The following is a 17,198-nucleotide window of genomic DNA, read 5'->3' on the forward strand; positions in this document are numbered from 1 at the left end:
AGGAGAAATGTTAATGTGATGCAAAAACCTAAAATGAGGCAATGCGCAAATGTTAAAGCATGACTCCGCAAGCGTTGACCATTTTTAGGTGTCTACATTTTGCCCCTCTTTGAGACAATGCGATTTTAAGCATTGTTTCAAATAACAATAATGAAAATGCCCTAGACAATAACAATAACATATGCATGCACCCTCGAGGAATTGGCCGGAAATGTCTAGAAAAGAGGCCAATTGATCGATAAAAAGGAGAGGATCGAACGGACTGACAATTGGAGATCGGATGCATGAAGGACAAGCACTTGAAGATGCAAAAGACCGCGACCAACATAAGATGGAGAGGGTGCACATCCATCTATGCACTGACAAAGATCTATAAATGAGACCAAGAGAGGGAAAATTGCTCATTTGCACTAGACAAGGAGGAGAATTTGTTGCTCTGGACAAGGACACTTGCAGATAGATGGCAAACATTCCAATGGCGGATCACCTCGGGGAATGTGTACGCACATTCAGACGACCGGATGACGCAAGAGCAGCGGTATGGATCTCAAATACCCATGTTTTCAATTTCATGAATTTTGATTGCTTGCGAGACATTGCGGGGCCCACAGGGGATGCAGAAACTGACTTCTGCGCTTGTGTAGGGTGAATCCTGTGCTTGTGTAGGGAGACACAGGCGCAGGTTACCTGACACAAGCGCAGGTTCCTGGACACAGGCGTAAGTGTGCATTGGAAACCCTAATTTTGGTCAAAACAACATGCAAATGCTCCCGAAAGGGGGGACAAGGATAGGATAGGTCAAATGAGATGAAAAACATCCTGATTAGACATGAAAATGAGGAAATGCAACCCGTAGGAGCAAACCCTAAAACTGACAAAATTTGCCCCAATTGTGATGCAGAGTCGACAGTATCCGTTGATCACACGGGAGAACCGACTGGATTGCTTCATGCTATGATATAGACTCAGGAGCATAGAGAGAGATACCTTAGCAAGACTGGGGATATACTATGTCACATTCATGCCCGAGATTAGGGCAAACACAGGACTGCTTACCGCATTGGCAGAGCGATGGCATTCAGAGACTTCCTCCTTCCATCTGGCGACTGGAGAGGCGACGGTGACACTGGAGGATGTATGGCGTATCCTCCGCATTCTGATTTATGGAGAGATGATAGAGTATGACCCAGTGATAGGGAGAGATGCACTGTGCAGATTGTTTGAGTGCGACGTAGATGATCTGGATATTGTCGAGAGGGAGATTGGCTGGGAGACTATGGCATCAGAGTATGATCGACGATATGTGGTGATAGCCATGGTGATAGCATGTCTACTAGCAGGAGACAGACAAGGACATGGATTCCCTATTGGATGGGGAAGAGTGCTAGAGCGGATGGCGATAGAGGGGACAGTGTACGCATGGGGACCATGTGTACTAGCTATGCTCTATTTTCAGCTACATCAAATAGCATATCAAGGAGTGCAGACATTGAGCTGTGGAGTTACATTGCTATAGGTATGGGCATTTGAGCACATAGCCATATGTCGATCGATCACAGATAGATAGGTAGTACCACACCGACCATATGTGTATTGCTATGGGGGAGCACTAAGACAGGGTCCTTTTGGATATATATTGTATTGGCGACATGAGCTAGATCGACTGAGAGAGTTCACATGGAGGCCATATCGTGAGTTCTCGGGATGGTCAGATGACAGTGAGGAGTTACCATATTGTAGACAGGAGAGGTACTTGATTGGGTGGCTAGTGAATTGCCAGAGAGTGATTGAGTTGTACCTACCAGAGAGAGTCAGACGACAGTTTGGAGAGAGGCAGGATGTACCCAGGAGGACTGCACACTTTGCCCGATCTCACAGAGAGACGAGTCAGTGGGGGAGTATGATTCAGCCACACACAGCATATGCGGACTTCTCACAGATACAGCAAAAATAGTAGGATTGGAGATCAGATGTGGTAGACACCAAGATGACAGATGAGTATGAGAGATGGTTTGCACGACGACGACCAGTGCCATTGATAGATCTAGATATTCCTGTACCGAGGCGACAGGAGGACTTCCCACTCACAGGAGAGGAGGAGGGAGATGATGAGGATGAGGAGGATGAGGATGGGGATGAGGATGAGGATGATGATGGGGATGACGATAGAGATGAGGATGGCAGGGATGATGAGGATGAGCCAGATTCAGGCGAGCATGAGACATTACAAGACATACTCATAGGGCCAGAGATAGCTAGGATAGAAGAGATGGAGATATTCAGAGCTACCATAGCGAGTCAGCAAGATCACATTACAACTTTAGAGAGAGAGCATGAGCAGTTTAGAGCAGAGATAGTTAGACTCACAGTGGCTTGAGATGTAGCGATGGCTCAGGCACAGCGAGAGGAACAGAGAGTCACTGAGTATATTGGGTCGATTCGGGATGCCAGTGTACGGGAGCTAGGACAAATGTTGGTAGAGACCAGAGAGGAGATACGCCATTGGAGGACACTATATGAGAGTGCAGTTCCACCAGAGTAAAGAGCACCTTCATATCGGGCACGATCGAGGACAGAGAGCAGGGCATGCTCTCGGAGGTCATTGAGCAGCATGGGGGTGAGTGGACCGATGAGACCACCACAGCTAGGACCAGGAGGAACATCATCTGTGAGACATTGCAAGGATGAGGAGGACCGAGGGAGCACCCAGTGACAAAGGCATGTGCTCCTTAGGACAGATAGTGGACATTATGTAGTTTGACATTTTGTAGTCAGCCTGCGGGCCATACTTAGGACAGACAGTTTGATTTTGTACTCCGATATTATTGTGACATATGATATGATATGCATCGATATGATGGGATGCAACATGTTATGACTTATGTTATTTTTCCATGTATGGATGACTTATGCACTGTTTATGTATCATTATGGAATATGTATGGATATGTTTTTGTTTATGTGTTTTTTTATGTATTGAGAACATGAAATGGATAAAATGCTTGATATGGTGCTTAATGTAATGCAAATTTACTAACCAAATGGATGGAGGATGCAGCATATGTGTGCGGGGAAATCGAAGCACTAGACCAAACTGACTATCCGAACTGATGGAAGAAATGTTAGTAAGAAGAAAATGAGACAGAGGACAGTTAGAGACGAAGAAAAACTCACTTTCAGTAATGCACTTTGTAGGTGAGAACCTTTAGTTTAATGTAGCAAAATGGATGCGTAGCATCATGGCATTGAAGGCCAAAGCTGAAATGCAACCCCTTTTTGCAAAAGACAGACACATCATAGACAAACAACAATCACAATCAAAAAGAAAAGGACCATGATCCATCTCGGTCACTCTAAATCACTCAGTGACATCATCGAGCAACATAGGAACATGACCGAAGCCAAAGATAAATCAATAAAAAGATAAGATGCACAAATTCCAACAAATCAAACAAACATCTTGATCTTCATTGTCAAAAGTTGAAAGCGTTGATAGGACGATCATGCTGTCTGGTTTCAGGACATGTGGTACCCCGTCTAAGACAAGACACAGTTTGGTTTCGAGTATACCACACCCTGTATAAGACCCATGATAGTGTGCCAAGGATGAATGATTTTGAGGTTGATTGATATGACAATTCAGACCAGTTTGAATGCCTGGTTTGAATAAAAAGTTCATCTGTTTAAGCATGATTTCAATAAAGCACAATGTTCGATTGATCGCGAGGCATTGGATGGATGCGCAGTGATCTGTCTATGCACCAAGGGATCCTTTATTGCAAAATGCTTGTTTTTTGGATTTTAATGTTTTGAAATGTTTTTGTGTTCATTTTTTTAGGACTTTATTATGATTTTTAGGGATTTTCATTTTTTCAGTTTTTAGATACTTTTTTCAGGACTTTTTTCAATTTTTTTTTGAATTTTTTTTTTCAGGACATTTTATGATTTTTTTTATGATTTATCTCAGGACATTTTTCAATTTTTTTCGAATTTTTTTAGGACATTTTTCAATTTTTTGTTGAATTATTTCAAGACATTTTTCAATTTTTTGTTGAGATTTCAATTTTTATGAATTTTGCCCCCAGTGTCTAGCAAGGCAAGGAATATGACAGGTGAATAAATAGGCTTTCTGAAATGTTGGTGGATAGAAGGAAGACAAAGGCCTTTTATTATGGAGACAACACAGATGCAATTTTCAAGGGCTATGGCGTGATGGGACAAGAGACTGGATATGACAATGTAAAGTAGTGACATGGCATGAGGGACATGTCAAGAGGTTTTTGAAACCATGTTTAAATTTTGCGTCCTTATGTCAGATCAAGATCAAGGAATGAAAAAGAGTGTATGGATAGTGATAAGATATGGATAGGATAAGCAAGACCAAGAATGGATAAGGGACATGGACTGAAGGTCGAGATTGGCAGAAAGTTGCAATAAGCTAGGGAATATGGATGAAAGGTTGTGATAAGCAAATGGATAAAGACCAAAAGCTATGATAGACTAAAAGCTGCAAACAAGATGCATGATGCTCATGAAGATCCTCAGCCTTGTCAAGATCAAAGGTGGAAAGGGAAAATGGACATGAGGGACAATAGGATATGAAGGGTAATGACAGGGGTTCAATAGGATAATGAAGGGCAATAGGATATGGAGGAAACCTGCCCCCAAGTGTGGTGTGCAAGAAGTTCATAAATTACGCATGATGCCTGTTTGCCAGCTTTTCATCACGGTACTTCCCCAAGGCACTTGTTTGCCAGGTTTTCATCAGTGGACGAATTATTTTTCTTTTTTTTTTTTTTCTTTTTCTTTTTTGTCTTTTTCTCACTTTTTTTTTTTTTAAACTTTTTTTTTCATTTTGACTTTTTCAAGAGAAGATGGACACATGATAGGGGATCGAAGAAGGACTCAAGTGTCTTTTTGTTTGGATAGTAGCTTTGAAAAAAATGGACCATGACCTTTATAAACATGCTCAAAGACGTTGGTAGGATAAGGACATGGAAAATGAGATGAAACTAAGGCTAGGATTTATGCAAAGGATGGGATCAAAGGGATCGAAGGATGGAAAATATGCATTGGATAATGGATAGGGTATTGGAAGAATTGGGCTTGAGAAGATGGAAATGAAGGCAAGATCAACATTGGCACACACCTTGAGGGGTGATGGACTGATGGAGGAAAAATGTATTTTGGATATTGAGATTTTGATGGAGGAATAGCTTGGAATTTTGAGACATAAGGGCCCAAAATGGATGAAGAAGGTGGAGGAGGAATAGACTTGGAATTTTTGGATGGAGGAATAGCAACTTTGGATGCCAATTGTGATGTTTCTTTAGGCTTTTGTGCTTCAAGGAGCCACTTAGGGATCCACATTGTTTTTTATTTTTCATGCTTTTGTGGTTCCTTGGAGTGCATTGCTTGCACAAGGGATTTAGGAACCCATATATATTTTGACTTTTGGTTTTGAGCAATGGGCATTTGTGGCCTTTTGGATATTTCTTTTTCTTTATATATCATATTGTTCTTTGATTTGACATGTCGATTATATTGGACATGTTGATCCTTGAATACATGTGTATTTCTAGACTTATGACTTTTATACTTGGCATCCAAATTGCTTGGAGGGGGAAAGGAATGCATGGATGGATATGAATGAAATGGAGTTCTTTTGGATGGATGAAATTTACTCAAGGATGTGTGCCTTTGCTGATGTTGCATAGGAGATGGAGGGATATAGGGACCTAGAATGGATGGAAGTGATGATGGGGAAGGTGGACATTTGGATTTTGACTTTGAAGGGATACCAACGCCTTGAGTGTGAGCTTTGTAGCCATGACCATTAGTATATTCTTTGATATGAAGGGGTTCTTTCTCATGAAGGTCTACTCCTTTTCCTTTATGAATATCTTGACTTGTAGGATACTCTTTTCTTTGGGAAGAAGACACGAGTCCATTATGAGGTGGATATGATATGAGAGAAATAATGAGATCTTGAAGTGGATCGGATTGCACCAAAGTGGAAGAACCCATTATGCATGTCAAGGGTTCATGAACATCTTGCACTGACACGCTAGAATCATGAAGGGGATTAGGATCATGAGGGTGACTAGGATTGTGTAGTGGACATGGTTCAATGATAGGCTCTTCAAGAGATGGAATGGGAGAAATAATGGGATCATCAAAAGAAATGCGATCTTGGAGTGTGTATGGAGCATTAGGACAAGGAGATGGAGGAACAAAAGGATCTTGTGGAGGATTTAAAGGAATAATTTGATGTTGACAAGGAGAAAGATCATTGGAATCCTCTTTAAAGGTGCTTTGCTCTTGACTTTCAATGGGATCATCATAAAGAATGGAAAGGATATCTTGATCTTTCTTAGGAAATGGAATGTCAATGGGATTTGAAAGGACATTTTTTTCATGAAATGGAAGGGGATCGTTTGGGATTGGATGGACTAGGATATCTTGATCTTGCTCGGGGAATGGAGTGTCAATAGGACTTTGGATAGGATGGACAAGAATAGGGGAATCATTGTGAGTGTTTGGGAACATGGAGTCCTGGTCAACAATTGGATGGGATGATAAGGTTTCAGGATCTTGATCTTGACCTATTTTAACACGCATTTCTTTATGCTCTAAATTATCCTCTTGACATGAGGTTGGATTTTGGATATGCATGGAGGATTCTGGCAAGGGCTCAATGTTTTGGCATGAAGGAAATGCACTTTGAACATTTGTGATGGATTTTGGCAGGGAATCAATACTTGAACATGAGGAAGAGGGACTTTGAATGGGGTCCTCTAAAATAGGTAATGGCAATAAAGTGCATGGTGGCATTGGGTCTTGTATTTTTGAAACATGACAAGGATGTGCATCTTGAATTGGATTATCGTGGCAATCAATTATGGATAGCTCTTGGATAATTGCATCCTTGGGTGTATTGTTTGATGAGGACAATATAGAAGGTTCTTGTGAAACTTCTAAAGGTGTAGGGATAGATGCCACTGGAGAGTCAATTTGTTTGCGAGGGGATGAGGCATTGCTAGACAGAATTGTATTATTTTGATCTTCCTCAAAGAACTCACTTGGTAGTTTCCTTAAGAGCATTGCAATAAAGCCACCTTTCTTTCGAGGTTTTGACATGATTGGATCTGGAATTTGAACTTGTTTTTGGTTTGATGTCATGTTTTGATTTCGAACTAGATGTTGATCAAATTGGTTTGACATGTTCAAAATTTGGCTTGGTGCATGTTGCAAGCTTTGCTTTTGAATGTTTGGTTGTTGTTGTTGACATTGATATTCCACCATTGGTTGAACAATTTGTTGACATTGTATAGTTGGTTGGACATATTGTTGAAATTGGACCATTGGTTGTGTTGGTTGTATATGTTGAACAATTGGTTGTGATGGTTGAAAATATGATTGATAGTAAACACCTTCTTGTTCTTGTTGTGGAGGCACATAATGTTGTTGGCTCTTTTCTTGAAATTGTTTCATCATCTCTATTTGGGAGAGAAGAGCTGGTATGTCTGATCGTTCGATAAGAGACCTTACATCAATTGGCTCAATATTTGGATTTCGACCTGGAAGTTTTTGAAACATTTTGGACATTTGTGATCTATTCTTCTCAATGTTTTTCACTCTTTGTTCCAATATCTCCTCTTCTTGAGCTAGTTTCTCCTCTAGTTTTTGTATTTGGAGACTTGTTTCATCATAAAAAGTTTGATCGATATTGCCTTTTTGTTGGGTTTGATATAATTGTGATTGCCTTGGATTAAAATTTGATTGCATTGTCGGTTGATATGTCAAACTTTGTTGCATCATTAGTTCTTGGAACCTTGTTTCAATAGACATGTCACTATGCAAATACAATATTTTTGGAATTTTTTTCAAAGACAATATATGATATGCAACTAAATGCAAACTAAATAGATGAAAATGCAATCTATGGCAAGAGTGCAATCTATGTTTTTGTTGTTTTTCAAGATTTTGACAAACTTTTTGGAATGCAAATCTAAGAAAGAGACCCTTAGGAAATTGAAATGATGTCTAGACCTCAAAGGACAAAAGGACCAAGTGACAAAAGGACAAGATGACAATGTCTCCCCTATATGCTTGGATACTAAGCTAGGTTTGGTGAAATGACATGGATGACAAAAGGACAAAAGGTTTGACAAGGTCTAGACTTCCTAACAATGACTTAGGGTTTATCAAAGATTTGGATTACTCAAGTATGACAAAACCTAGCTTTGACACTATATGCAAAGGGACAATTACTATGCAAGTGACCTTAATATGATATGATAATAACCTAAACTTAATGAAGAGACTTAGGGTATGCCAATATGAATGTATGACAATGGTATTACTCTAATGCAAGAGGACACATGCAAATGGATGACTTTATTGATATGCAAAGGAGTATGACTTAGTGAAACCTAACCTTGGTACTTGACAATGAATTTTGCAAAATGCAACCTAGGATGAACCTAAATGCAAGTGACATGAATGTTGAGACAAGACTTTGAAAAATGTTTGACAACCATGTTTGAAGATATGTTTTGAACCTTGTTGAATGTTTGTTGGATGAATGCTCTTATGTTTAACCTTGTTTTGAATCAATTTGTCTTGTTTTTGAAATGAAATGCAATTCAACTTTTGACAATCAAAGAATACAAGATATTTTAACATAGACTCAAGACAATCATGCTCATTTCCACATTTCTTATGGTAGGCAAGGACATTAGGTACTTGAGAGGTAGACTCATTATGGGATTCAAGGAGAATACATAGATGCTTGACCCCACGGGCTCCCCTCCACAGCACTCACTTCTCAGGGCAGCCAAGCATCAGTCCCCATGGAAATCTCCCCATGGTGAACTTAGTATCTCTTCCAAGTATCCGAATTTGTCCTTCTCAAGCAACTAGAAGGGTTTTTGGCCTCTAAAAACAAGGTGTTTAGTAAGGATTTCTGTTAAGCATTACTCCTTGATGTCACACAAGCGTGATTGAGACATTAAGCCCATCAAGATACCAAACAATGTAGTCGCGCAAGCACGATTTAGACCAAGAGGCCCTACTTAGATGTTGATATGAGAAAGAGTCCAAGGGTCATCACTTCCCAAGTAACTACAATTCCCACGTAACACTTCCTTCAAAGCTTTCGCTCATCGGGTATTTTTTTATAGTGAGTTAGAATGCCAAGGAATTCTAGCCGTACTCACTTTGGGTCATCCCCTTCTCACGATTATCACTTGCTTGCAAAAGCAAAGTGGTCGGGAAGGCAGGCCCTCTAAATGTGACACACAATCAACAATACAAGCATGGTATCGAAGATCTGGATTTCTGATCACCCTAAGAAGGATGAGAGCATACTCTCCTACTCCAATGTCATACTCAACAATCAAAGCAAACAAATGTTCATTCCAACCTATTTAGAAATCACTAGGTGCCTAAAAATTAAATGCAAACACAAAGTTTGATTGTTTCTCCAAGGCAACCTGCAAAAACCCAAGTTAGAAGTTTAATACGCTTATTCTTTGACTTTTGAATCTGCATAAAGCATGTTAGTAGTTTGATTTATTGTCTTTGCCATGCGTATGACAAGATTTTGCACAGATAATTAGTACCAAAATCCAAAGCACAGAAAACAAAATGCAAAAACACAACAAATTTCAAGTAAACACTGCATTTTTTTACCTCTGTTCTGGACTTTACACAGGCGCAGAACTCATGACACAGGTGCAAAACCCATGACACAAGCACAAAACGTCATCTACACAAGCGCAGAATGCTCAACACAGGTGCAGGTTGCTTCACACAGGCGCAGGAGTCTCCAGAAAACCCTGCACGACCCTGTTTTTGGTTTTTTTGGCCTGCAAATCAACTTGAGAGCACTCAAAACACCATAAAGAGGTTAGAAGGTTAGTGTTCACATCGGATTCACCAATTAATGTACGTTAGGAAATAGGAAATCATCACAAACAAGATAAACATTAATAGCTCAATCACAAATGCATTCATTGTAATGAATCTATCCTAAGACACATTCAATAGAGACATGAAAACACAGCATACAAAACTAGAAATTATGCAAACCATAGACACGATTTGAATGCTCCTTCATGCGGCTCCATTGTTCTTCTTTCCTCTCCAAATGGTTGTGGATCTCACCTACAAGTGCACACACAATTGAAAGCAAGTAGACGGGATTTTTGATCAAGAGTACTAGAAGCTTAAATTCGATAGTCTGATTAAGGATTATTAATTAAGGCCTTTGATTGAAGAAATTCATCCAATTTATAGAAGAATTGGAGAGATGACAAGATTAGCATGATTCAATTCAAATGGAAATTGCAAATCAATTATGCCAATTATGACAAATTATGACAAATTATGCACTTTCTATGCAAAATTTGTTGATTGATGATTTATGACAAATTATGACAACTTCTATGTCAAAATTGATTGATTGTCAATTATGACAAATTATGACAAATTGAAATGTCATTCCCATGAATTTAGGAGAGAAATAGGAGGAAATTGAAATTAGAAAATTAAGAAATTAGGAAATTGATGGAAATTAGGTAAATTAATTAATAATTTGTCATTTATTAATTAATTCACAAAGAGGAATAATTAGCCAATTAAATGAACATTTAATTGCAATGAGAAGACTTAGGATAAATAAATAATTTATTAATCCTAAAGGAAGAAAATGACACACAAGGTTAAATGATTAAATCATAAAACCCTAGAAGATGAATTAGGTCTTGATGAAAGATAATTGACTCGATCATGATTTGATTTTGGATTGATAAATGACCAATGTGATAAATGATTTGATTGAGAAAATGCGCCAATTGATGAGGAACAATGACAAATTGATCCAAATTGACATATTTGAGACAGACAACGATCGATGACAAATCGATCGCAAAATGACAAGATCGAACAAGATGACAAGAGTTGATGATAAATTGATCCAAAATGACAAGATTGAAAATGACCACGATCAATGACGAATTGATCGCAAAATGACAAGATCGAACATGACAACGACCGATGACAAATCGATCGTTAAACGACAAGATTGAAGGATTGATGATAAATCGACAAGATTGATAAGAGGACAATGATTGATGACAAATCGATCACAAGATTGATAGGACAAAACCCTAATTAGGATTGACGATGTCCAAAATGATGACAAATAAGCACGCACATTGATGCAATAGGATAAGATCGATTAAAATCATGACTGGATAGTGTTGTCGACAAGACCAAATTCAAGAGCGAGATAAATGAAGAATGTAGAAGAATGACTCAATGTTCGCAAATGATAAAAACCAAGTACGTGACATAGGAGAAATGTTAATGCGACGCAAAAACCTAAAATGAGGCAATGCGTAAATGTTAAAGCATGACTCCGCAAGCGTTGACCATTTTTAGGTGTCTACAGATATTTCACTAACTTTTTCTTCTTGCAGGTTTCTAACAATATCTTGCAGGTTGGAGGAGTTAGATTAGGATTTGTTGAAAAAGAAATTACTTTTCAGGGCTTTTCTTGAATGAAATTTTATTGATACTAACGCTAACCCTAAATCATCTTCTGTCTACCTGATATTTTTACAACTTAACCAGTTTCTTGCAGGATGCTTGTCAAATAATTTATCAAACAAACATACACCTATCAAAGAATGAAAACAACATGACTACTGATACATTGTTCTTGCAGGTTGCCTAAAGAGAATCAACCAAACATTGTGTATTCTTTAAATTCATTTTTTTTAGGCACCTAACTTCCTATCTGGTTAATGAACAAATCTATCTTTTGTGTTTTCAGTAAAATCTGAGAGGTAGAAGAGTATGTTCTTGTCTTTTATAGACAATCAGAAATCCTGACCCTTGAAGCTTTTTTCTAAGTTTTGAGATTTTTGTACCTTTAGCGGCCCTGTCATAGTGGGAAAAACTAATCACCCTATGAGAACGACCCAAGTGAGTACAGCTAGACCTGAGCATTCCAACTCACTATAATAAATAGGCCTTTGGTGATTAAAGTCTCAAAGGATGGGATTATTTGAGTTTTCTCTTTGAGATCTCTCATATCGAGCATTTTGTAGGGCCTCACAGTCTCAATCATGTTTACGTGACTACAGGTTGTTTTGGTACCTTGTCGGGCTATAGGCCTCAATCATGCTTGCATGACTTGAAGGGGTAATTTCAAATGGAATTCCTGGCTAAGAACTATAAGATAGAAGCTACCTGATTCACCTCCAAAAGGTTGATAAGCTTTGTGCAAGAGAGATAGTAACTCTCCCAAGACACTTTCTATATCATGCCCCCATTAGCATTTGGAGGCAACTAATATGGCATTGAGAATCCATTGCATGAGACTCAGCAGCTATATTCTGATTAGCTATTGGGTGTGTACCTAAGTCAACAAGCAAAGGTTCTCTTCTCCAAGCCAACTTCTATAGGGTTAGCATGTTGTGATTGGAGTAACTATTCATACTGCTTGTTTTCTGTGTTTTCATCCCTGAAACTGAAACTGAAATACTAAAACTGGAGAAAACAAATCAACAACTCAGTGATAAAACTCTATCCATGTCAAAACTAGTCTATACTGGTCAAAATATTAGTCCACCTCAGAATTGGTCATACTCAGTTGTCATACTCAGCTATTGAAAAACTCAGAATTTTTGTCTCTATCCTATTAACAGTCATACGAACCTGATCATTTGTCATCCTGCACCATATCTTGTGTCGTACAAGTCTTATAATTTGTTGTTTGAGCTCAATTCTCTGTCGTACGAGACCCAGTAGTCTATCATTTAAGCTAAATCCTATGTCATACAAAACAAAACTGTACCGAATCCTTTGTCGTTCGGGACCTACCCATTTGTCGTACGGTACTAGGCAAAAACTCATAGGAAATAGAACTATTGTCATCCTTAAACTATTATACAGTTGTACGGTCTCAAAAATGTTGTCGTACGGGTCTCTAATTTTGCTAGTCCAGAATATTCAAACCTATCTAAAATAGTTTATAGCAAGCCTAAAACTAGTTATCATCCTCCGGAGCATAAACAACCTTGATAGTGTACCTCTGCCATTGCGTTGCATGATTTTGTCGATCATCTTTAAGCTAGTTCAAACAAATATCTTATCAAACCTAAGTCAACTTAGATAATGTCTTACACAAGATAGATCATTCCTGAAACTAGACCAGATCTTAGTTACTTTTCTGAATCACTACGTTAAACAAACTACTAGATACACTTTGATCTTGACTTCTGCAAAACATTTGGCTCTCAGTTCTGTCAGTTATAAAATGCTTGTTCAAACTAGAAATTCTCGTAGCAAAAAAGACAAAGAAAAAGAAACACCCTTTTTGTCAAAAGACAATCCATTCTTTGTGGAAAACCCCTTTTACAATAAACCATCCTCATCACAGATACCAGTTTATGACATACCAATCTTTGGTCAGCCCCTATCTCCCACCATGTCTAGGGAAAGACAAGAAAGAGAAGCTAGTAAACAAGACACTCACGACAAATTTAGCAATCATGCCATTGACAGTGATTCCTCATCAACTGAATCTGAGCTTGTTGAACCTCTCGAAGCTGAAGTACATAAATGTCAGAATGATAAACAATTTCAAAAAATGATGAAGGTCATCATGGCTAGGGAAAAAAAAGACTATTTCCTAGAATTAGCAAAGCAAGGCACCAAACTCCCTATTGGTTATAATGTGGAGGCCCTCATCCTTAAAGAGGAAGAGACACCATGGGGAAAAATAAGAAAACAAATGCAAACATTACAAACTGTGGTCACAAGACTACAAGACAAAGATAAAACACCAAAACAATATTCTCTGGACACAATATGCCCATTCCCATTTGACAAAAACCTTTACATGTCTCCATTTCCTTCATGAGTTGAGATCCCAAAATTTTACAAATATGATGGTACCTCAGATCCTCAAGATTATGTTAGAGAGTTTTGTGCTGCCTGTATTGAGTTCATGCAAGATCAAATGTACCTCATGCACCTTTTCCCAAGGAGTTTAGGGGGTCAAGCAATGGAATGGTTCTCAAGTCTACCCAAAGGAATAAAAATGTTTGAAGAACTAATCCAACTATTTTTTACAACTATACTCATACAACATTCGTCACCCAATCACCATGATAGAACTTTGCAATACCAGATAAAAGATAGGAGAAACCTTTCTCAGTTTTCTCCATTGATGGAGAAAGATGTTCTCTAGATATTCACGGACTATCTCAAATCTTGAGAAAATGGATATCTTTGTCAACAACCTAATCCTTGAATTAAATTACAGTGTCCAGATGCAAGTACGCCCTTCATTCAACAAAATGGTGGATAACGCCCTCAGAATGGAAGATGTGCTTATAAAAAAGGGAGATATATCACTTTGGAAAGAAACATCGCAAGGTTCTAGCTCTAAAGAAAAGAGAAAGTACTGGAAATACAAAAAAGATAACAACATAAATGTTGTCAATGATAGAGTATTGGATATTTTCCAAACAAAAATAAAATCTACAATATTTAACTTGGCCAGTGGCACACAAGCGCTCAAGGCTACTGAAACTGCGACAGAAAATCCTCCAAAGAAAACAAGAGAATGGTTTAAAGAAAAGACTTGGCTCTCAAAACCTACGCATGATTTTACTCCTCTAGATGAATCATATGAATCCACTTTTAAAACCTTATTGGAAAATAATCTGATAACATTGCCAAACAATTCTAGACCATATGACCCAAAAATTAGACCCAAATGGTGGAGAGAAAATGAATACTATGAATATCATCAGAACAAGGGACATAATATAAACAACTGCATGAAACTCCAACATGAAATACAAGATCTCATTGACGCAGGCAAGATCTTTGTTGGAAATCACATGAGTAATGTTGATCATAAGGCCTTTAAGGATCCCTTATTGACTTATGAACAAGGAGATTCCTCAAAATCCAATGGAGTAGCTAGAGTCAATTATACCTACACTTACAACGATAATGTGATCAACATGATTGAATATGCTCAACCTAAATATTGCAATGTGATTATAGTCCTGGATCACCAAACTCAAGCACAAGTTGCTAATGCTATGACTCATGCTCAAAGGAAGATTACTCTCCCAGGAGCTAGTTCCTCAACTTTTGATCAAACAACATCAAATCTACCAAATAGACAAACAAACACAATCATGGCCAAATCAAAACAACTAGCTTCATCGTCTTCTCCTGGTTATAGTATTGTCGAATAATTGAAGAGAACCAATGCTCAAATCTCCATTTTGGAATTGCTTAAGATCTCTTTTGCTCATAGAGAGGTCCTGGAAAAGGCTTTACTTACCACCAGTGTCCCTAAAGATTTAGACATAGATCAATTTCAATCTATGGTGGGTCACCTGACCTCACCTCATTATCTTGCTTTCTCAAAAGAAGATGATAACTCATTGAGTCACCCACATAACTAGCCATTACACATTGAAGCCATGATCCATAAACATTGAGTTAAATGTGTTTTGATAGATGGAGGCATTGGGTTGAATATCTGTACATACAATCTACTGACACAACTGGGATTTTTTGCAAATATTATTGATCCAACAAAGAAAATAACAATCAAGGCTTATGATGAAGAAGAAAGAACCTCCAAGGGTCTGGTGCGATTACCGATTAGGGTAGGACCTATAGAAAGAGATGTCATTTTTCAAGTCCCAGATCTTCATCTTTCATACAACATCTTACTAGGTAGACCATGGATTCATGAAATGAAAGCAGTACCATCTACGTATCATCAATGCCTGAAGTTTCCTTATAATGGAGTTGAAGTCAGTATTCCTGCCAATACAAGTTATACCTGCAATGCATTAACGCAGAGTGTTGATGCTTTTGTTCCTCATAATAGAGTGGCCTCCACAGCTGAAAGTTCAGAATCTTTGTTGAAAGATTTACAAAAGAAATTGAAAATCACAAACACTGGCATAGATGGCTACAAAATAGAGCCTATACTCTCATTGATGTATCTTCCTCCATCACCAAGACAATCAGGAAAATGATCAAAGGCTATGAAGCCACAAACTTCAACTCCAAAATTCATTTACGATGGTGTCTTTATATAGTTCTCTACTTCTCTTACAAGTGAAATAGAAGAGGATGATGTTCTCAGGTCACTTTTCAAATAAGACAGTGCAAACAAAGAAATATGACATTGTGAGATTTCTCCGACACAATATGGTCTAGGCTATAAGATGCTTCAACGCATGGGATATTCAGGTACTAGTCCTCTAGGCAAACATCAAAAAGTTATTGTTGAACCTATTCAGTTACAAACTAAGTATGCCAATGATAAAGCTGGACTGGGATATGATCCAAGAAAGTCATTAGATCAGAAGCACACACCCCACCATCAATGTAAGTGGAAGAAAAAGGTACTACCTTTAACAACACAAGAAATTAATACTCAACAAACTCAGGAAAAGTGTGACGGCGAACAAAAAGAATTGCCCACCCAGAGAGAGGAAATAGATGGTAATCAAGTTCCAGTTATATCAGCTATAATACCACAAGAAGTAGAAGTCCCAGAGGATATGAGAGACGAAGTATATAGAATCAAAGAATTGTTTGCACCACTAAACATTCCGGTCACATATACTGGCAGACAACAAGTAGAAGATTCAGAAACTGATTCAAATGAGTATGAATGGGGTCCTGACCATCTCTCAGATACATCTACTACAGAAACCCTTGAAGAATCTAGTGATATCATAGATGATGCACAAGAGTTGATATACCTAAAAATGCAAAAATAAATGGAAGAAATTAGACTAAAAAGACAAGAAGACTATGAATGATAGATGGAGGAAGAAAGGACACAAGCAATTTCTTCACCCACTAACTCTCCTTCTAATGAGATAAGATAAACCAGATATGGAAATATAAAAGAAGAATTAGAAGCTACAGAAATAGAACCAGTCATCAGTCCAAAGGAAGTTGAATGGAATAGGCAACAGGGATTAACAAAACCATCAAGGTTATGTCCACAAGTGTGTCAAATACAAGCAATCAATGAACCAAATCATGAAGGAACGTTTAGCATCAAAGATGTGGGTGTTGATACTATATATACTTTTACTAAGCTACTTGAAGATGAGTCAGCAACATCATCC

This window comes from Cryptomeria japonica, chromosome 3 (genome assembly GCF_030272615.1).
Source record: "Cryptomeria japonica chromosome 3, Sugi_1.0, whole genome shotgun sequence".
Taxonomy (NCBI): domain Eukaryota; kingdom Viridiplantae; phylum Streptophyta; class Pinopsida; order Cupressales; family Cupressaceae; genus Cryptomeria; species Cryptomeria japonica.